Source organism: Schistocerca serialis, chromosome 8 (genome assembly GCF_023864345.2).
Source record: "Schistocerca serialis cubense isolate TAMUIC-IGC-003099 chromosome 8, iqSchSeri2.2, whole genome shotgun sequence".
NCBI lineage: Eukaryota > Metazoa > Arthropoda > Insecta > Orthoptera > Acrididae > Schistocerca > Schistocerca serialis.
In genome coordinates this window covers 313,224,228-313,231,503 of record NC_064645.1, presented here as the reverse complement: position 1 = coordinate 313,231,503, position 7,276 = coordinate 313,224,228, and positions in this window count along the sequence as shown.

Sequence of the window (7,276 nt, the reverse complement as noted above, 5' to 3'; positions counted from 1 at the left end):
TCAGAACATGTCCTACCAATCGATCCCTTCTTCTGGTCAAGTTGTGCCACAAACTTCTCTTCTCCCCAATCCTATTCAATACCTCCTCATTAGTTATATGATCTACCCATCTAATCTTCAGCATTCTTCTGTAGCGCCACATTTCGGAAGCTTCTATTCTCTTCTTGTCCAAACTAATTATCGTCCATGTTTCACTTCCATACATGGCTACGCTCCATACAAATACTTTCAGAAACGACTTCCTGACACTTAAATCTATACTCGATGTTAACAAATTTCTCTTCTTCAGAAACGCTTTCCTTGCGATTGCCAGTCTACATTTTATATCCTCTCTACTTCGACTATCATCAGTTATTTTGCTCCCCAAATAGCAAAACTCCTTTACTATTTTAAGTGTCTCATTTCCTAATCTAATTCCCCCAGCGTTCTTCTCCATGGATTTTAATATTTACTCGGAATTTTTCTTTAGTTTCTTTCACTGCTTGCTCAATATACAGATTGAATAACGTCGGGGATAGTCCAAAAACCTGTCTCACTCCCTTCTCAACCACTGCTTCCCTTTCATGCCCCTCGACTCTTATAACTGCTTTCTGCTTTCTGTACAAATTGTAAATAGCCTTTCGCTCCCTGTATTTTACCCCTGCCATCTTCAGAATTTGAAAGAGAGTATTCCAGTCAACATCGTCAAAAGCTTTCTCAACGTCTACAAATGCTAGAAATGTAGGTTTGCCTTTCCTTAATCTAGCTTCTAAGATAAGTCGTAGAGTCAGTATTGCCTCACGTGTTCCAATATTTCTACGGAATCCAAACTGATCTTCCCCGAGGTCGGCTTCTACCAGTTTTTCCATGTTGTATGTACTTATAAAAAGACCTTACTTTTCGCGTTATCCTCGTATTATTAATGACTTAAGTCTCTATTACGTGTATCTGTTGTGTTCCTTAAATATACGGAAAACCTCTACGCATCAAGCCAATAGTTTACTTAATTGATCATTCTTTGATCTCGAAACAAGTTCCCGAACATTGTTGAAGTAGTTTTTTTTTCTAAGCTAATTCTAGACATTCTGTCTAAGAGGGCAACTGGTAAGAGCTTTAATTTTTAGTAAGATCATGTTTTCTCTTTTAACAAAGACTGATTTTTCATAAATAGAAGACTTTTTTTTACTGATTCTTTAACAACAGGTTAGGTAAACATACAAGTAAATAAGTTTGAGATGGTTTTTGCTTTGGGGTCGAAAACTACAGTACATAGTTATTAATGCCAGACTAATTAGAGAGTGTAGTTCGGAGTTAAAAAACTGTTAGAAGAATTTCCAGAACAGAAAGAAGTCCGACCGGGCATAGGGACAACGTATTCCGAGTTTCAGCTAGGCTGGGAAACGAATTGCGAAGGAAGGCACGCGCAGCTAAGCACGAGAGAACATTCCCCGGCGCCGCCGTGTAACACATTAGCAACACAGAAGGCTGCGGCAGGAACGCTGCCGGCGCCATTTGCATGCGAATGGGACCGCCGGCTCACCGCTGCAGCCGGTGACGTCACGGGCGCAGTGTTTGAAAACAGCGCCGCGGGCGGCCGTACAGATTACTCGGGAAGGGGGTGGGGCTTCATAACGCACGACGCAGCAGCTGAGATGATACCCGAAAACGAGATTACTTCAACAAAAAAATAAATCGCTTTATTTTTCTGACGGAATCGTCCACGGTCAACGAAGTTTTATCTAGACGTAAAACATCCTTGCTGAGACAACGTAACTATTGTACATAATGACTGTGAAACGCAACAAGGTTAAGAACCTCCACTTACCTTGATGACACTACTAATGTGCATAAATACTAATTTTTCTGTTCATTTTACAATTTACTTTTGGGCTACAAAGACACAGTAAATATCGAAACTACTTCAAATGTTATTTCTTACAAAATGTTACTATTAAGATGGTAATTTGAGTTGTTGGTAATATTTAAGAATCTTCAAACCGTCTTTTACTAAAAAATATCTTATGAATGGATGACATTCACAGTAAATGAATATTCTTAAAGCTGCTTTAACTGTTTTATAGTCGTTTTTTTGGTACACTACCGGATTCGCATCGTTCCAGGTGCAGCCTCAGGTGAAGCTCAGCTAGTTAAAATTCAAGTTTAAGAATAGGGTTTTATAAAAAAAAAAGCAAACAATTCTTATAAAAATTGTTAAAATTATTTGTCAAACAAGCAAGAAAAGAAAAACTGTAGAAATTTTTGTAAAAAATCATTACTTGCATTTTAGCAGTCAAACAACTGGAGTTTTACGGTGTATCAAAGTTCAGTTGTATATCGAAAATTTTGTGCATTATAGGCTGTTGTCAATAAGGCTTAAGCACCAGTAGGTGAAAGTACGTCTGGGTACATGGAGTGATAAGACGTAGCATAAGAAATAGTTACAACCATTACAATTTGTGACTAAATCGTGTAAAATACCGTTAACAATGTTTGCGGTATGTAATGTCTAAGGGTTCTGTGAAAGTAAATAATTGAAGCCTATCAAAGGTACGATTGCATTTAAGTATCACTCAGCGTTAAGGAACTGTGGAATCTGTGACTTTATTCTGCGAATGCTATGGAGGGGCAACTGGTGGTGGTGTACTAGAAACTCATATTAGCAAACATTTATCTCGAGTCTGATACGATAAATCAAGGGACTCGCTATGATGGAAAATTATGAAATGAGTGAACCTACATCAAGGAACCGCTTGCAGTATATCTGGTCTCTCTATATGGTAAACCAACGGCAAGTGCACTCAAAGGGAAAGCAACGTCACATACCGAGGGTTTTCAGCAGAGGCGTCTTTATAAAAACATAAAAGTACAAGCACTCATATACAAACAAAATTACAAAATACTATGTAATTTATCTTATGTTGATATTCATCTTCTAGTCAATTTTATTTGGTGAAGTACTAGATCTTTCATATTTCGCGGTAACCTGCAGGCCAGCACTACAAAATTTCGATCTTACTATTAATGTTATTTCCAGTACAGGGTGGCACTGCGAAACAGGTGGTCCAGCTTGCATCATCCACACACCAGAGCATATGGTGTAAGTTGGGTTGTCTATCTTAAGGAACATGAAATGTCTTCGCACCATTTTTATCTTCACGACGCTGTACTAATCTTGAAAGCTTGTTACTCTAAAAATGGCTCAAATGGCTCTGAGCTCTATGGGACTTAACTGCCGTGGTCATCAGTAACCTAGAATTTAGAACTACTTTAACCTTGCTAGCCTTAGGACATCACACACATCCATGCACGACGCAGGATTCGAACCTGTTACCGTAGCGGTCGCGCGGTTCCAGACTGCAGCACCTAGAACCGCTCGGCCACTACGGCCGGTGCTTTTTACTCTGTTTGCTCTGCTAATCCTTTCATATTATGTGGTTCCGTTTCAACCCCCAATGATTTTCTCATTTCGTAGCTACATCTCTAGCCACGTTTCGTCTCCAGTAGGTGCTGCCTCGTTGCATCTTTAGCTGTAACTACTTCATAAATTTCAAATGCTTCGAAGAGAAAACTTAGGAGCCATTTTCGTGTGCTGTACATGATTGTCTGTTTCCAAATTGTGATTGAATTTGTCTCTGCAAGGCATGTTTTGTGTGTACATGAAATAAGGAAAATATCCTGTTCACATTCACGATCTATGCCCTGAAATACATAATTAATTTTACATACTTATTTTAGTAAATATTTTGGTGGTTCCTTCTGAAACCACTGATGCACTATGGGCAATATGTCTAACTGTGACAGGCTGTAATTCAAGTTTCACCGATGTACTGTCGCAACCTAAAGGAAGAGAAAATTCTGGCGTGCCTTTTGGAAGGGATTTCTTCAGATACCGACTCAGATTGACAGCAGCCGTAAAAGTGGAGACGGTAATAGCGTTAGCCCGATCAGAAAGTCCTGGACGTAAAAGTACATCGTCAGAACGATTAACAAATAAATGCAAGGCCCTTGTTCCTGTTGCAAAAGATTCAACAGAAGCAAAGCATCTATCAACACTTGTCACCTCAAGGCACTGTGTACACTGTGGCACAAAGATGGAACTCCACGGAATCAGATGGGAGTGTGCTCTGTCACTGTCGCAAAATATGTCTAATAATCTAGTGAGAAAAGAAAGAAAATTAATAATATGTAATTTTAATATATCGAGTCTGAAAGAGCTAAGTAATGCTGCGGAAGGGTCGACAAAATGAACATCTACTTTTATGCACTTTAAAATGTTTTCGACATATTAGGGAAGGGGAGGGGGGTAGGGGGAATCGAGTACCTTGCCTCTCTCTGTTGCCTGAATTCCTCTAAAATTCTTTGATGTGCCGAATGGACAATAATACATTAACAAGGGAATTCAGAGAATGTAAAAGGGCGGGGGAGTTCTGATGTATAACTCGGGACTATACTACCTTTCGCTTAGAAGGTTTACTGTAAGGAAGAGAAAAAGAAATCATATCCAAAAAAAGGGGGAGATTACATTTGAAAGGTTTCTATCGCAATAAAAATATCAACTGTTGCGGATATACACCTTGAATCATAATATATTTATAAAGCTAATGTCTAACAAGTAGGGAGGGATAGTGAAAGACAAATGGCGTGAGAAATGGCCATTAGAAGCGCACACAAAATGGGAATGGAAAGTAGCCACAGGGAACACGCATGAGTCTTTCCATGCACGCAATCAACAATCCACACATCATATTACCCAATACAGAGAGAGAGAGAGAGAGAGAGAGAGAGAGAGAGAGAGAAAGTGTGGTCATCTTTAGACCGACATGAAATCACAAAAATCTGTTAAATTTTTTGTTTCCCAAATTCAAAGAACGGCCATGGCCATTTAACTACTCATTAGAATGTTTGGATCACACGTTGTCCGAAGAAAATTCGTTTCATGCACTGCACTGAGGACAGAAGCATGTGACTGCCTGATGGACTAGTCACGGAAAACAAGTTAAATACTTCCCACACCAAATGAGATCATTGACACATCCAGGTATTCATCAGAATGAAAACATGGTATACACCATAAAGAAATAATTTGTTCGTGCTTTACATACAGAATAGCAACACATGGTTCAGGTACAGTAACATGAGCACAGGAGAAAATACTGGCAAGAGTTATAGATCACTAAAATGAAATGAATAGTAACTATCCCATGTAAGTTACGAAGACCCATTGAATACTGGTTCTGAAACACAAGCCCTCTTTGTGTTACAGTGCCACGTGGTAGCAGCTCGTTACGGATAAAACCATCTCCCATTCAAATCGCGATAGTTCCTACAATGATAAAGTGCTTGACACGCTACAGCAAAGCACATATTTTGAAGTACGAAAAGCTGTAAGGGAAATGTTAGAATATTACTGTGGCGAACTTAAGCACAATTCCAATACCTGAATCCAACTCATCGCAGTGTTTTGAGGACGCACTTGCCCTTACCAACCAAACGCGACCTTAAGCTCGCTTGGGCACGCTGGCTGCACTCCCTGTATTTGGCGATGAAAGCGGCTGGAAGTGGTCAGAGGGATCACCAGCTAATGGAAACTGTCCCACAGCAAGCGTACGTGCAGTCGATATAGGCCACCTCCCTGAACTATTCGCTACGCAAGTTTGCGAAACTGTTACCCCAAGCTACAGGCTGCCGACACAGGCGGAAGATGGAAATTCAGGCCATCTAAACAATAATGCTTTATACCTCCCATTCACAGACTGAACTAAGAGGAGGGGGTTCTAAACGCATAGAATAAAATGTATGGGCATAAGGTGTATACTAAAGCTCATTTCTCTTCTAGAGCGGTCTTACCATAGCACGGAGGGTAGCTAGGGCCTATGATCACGGGAAAACAGAGCAAACGGTAAGTAATCATAATCAGACAGATCATATTGAACCGCTTGAAACTCCTCCATTACATAACTGTGATATTACCTAATATCCGATAATATGAAAGTTATTTAAATTTAAATAGATTATTATTTACGTAGCTGCATTAATAATAAATACTGCTTTAATTTCACACAAAGTTAGTAGGGCCTGATTGACTGATATTTAGAAGTGACAAATTACTCTGAAATACTCTGTTAATAATACTGTGTTATAGTACTGACTAAATTATACGATTGTAAACTTTCTTAAATAAATTTGTTTGAGTAATATTGTGAATTACTGGTAGAATTGCACTCCAGCTTAGACTGTGTGCAGAACTATGAATGAAAGTGGATGTAGCGTCGTAGAAAGACGATTCCGAAGTTGTTGTGAGATGACGATAAACTGTGAGCTGGAATATGTTGACACATATCGGTATGTACCTGGAACATACTGTTTTGGACTATGACTAGTGTGTTTTGCTTACTGAACTATAATGTTTAAGGCTTAAACAAAGTGTTTGTCATGTTCCCGGCTAGAAATCTGCATTAGACCACGGTGGCACCTGGTTATTAAATTCTTATGGACTATGTTACAGTATGTTAAGTTTGCTATCAGTCAGCTGCCGAGAATTCTTCCGTGTTGTATGGCCGTGGTCCATGGAACTCTTCTATCCCTGACGTTTCGTCCAAAGCTACGTTGGACAACTTCGGAGGTGCTCTTGTTTGAGCTGAGTCTTGCCGACTGACGAGTCGGATGTCGAAGAACGCCGAAAGTACCTTGGAAAGGGGGCGTAGTATGGATTTCAAGTGATAGCAGAGATAAACCTTGCCATGAATAAAATATAACTATCGATCATAGTACGTCAAAGATAAAAACTACTCATCTATTCTGCAGCGCCACTGTCCATATGTCGTTGAGTTTCGTAGCTTTCTCTTTTCTGTTAAAATTATCCCCATGTTCATATATTTCGATGGCTTCTCTGTATAGCAGTGGATAATAGTTCTCCATAGTATTATTTTAACAGAAAAAAGGAGCTATGAAACTCAGTGATATGTGTACAGTGGCGCTACAGAATCGATGAGAAGTTTTTATCTTTAACGTACTGTGATCGACAGTTATATTTTATCCTTGACAAGGTTTATCTCTGCTATCATGTGAAACCCATACCACGCCTACTATACACGGTATTTAGGTCGTTCTTCGACGTCCGACTCGTCAGTCTGCAAGACTCAGCACAACCAGGAGTACTTCTGAGGATGTCCAATGTAGATTTGGACCATGGCCATACAACCCGGAAGAATCCTCGGCAGCTGAAACATCCGGTCGTGAAAGCCTTTATTGTATTGCTATGAGTCAGCCACCTATGTGCTATAATTGTAGTAGTTGG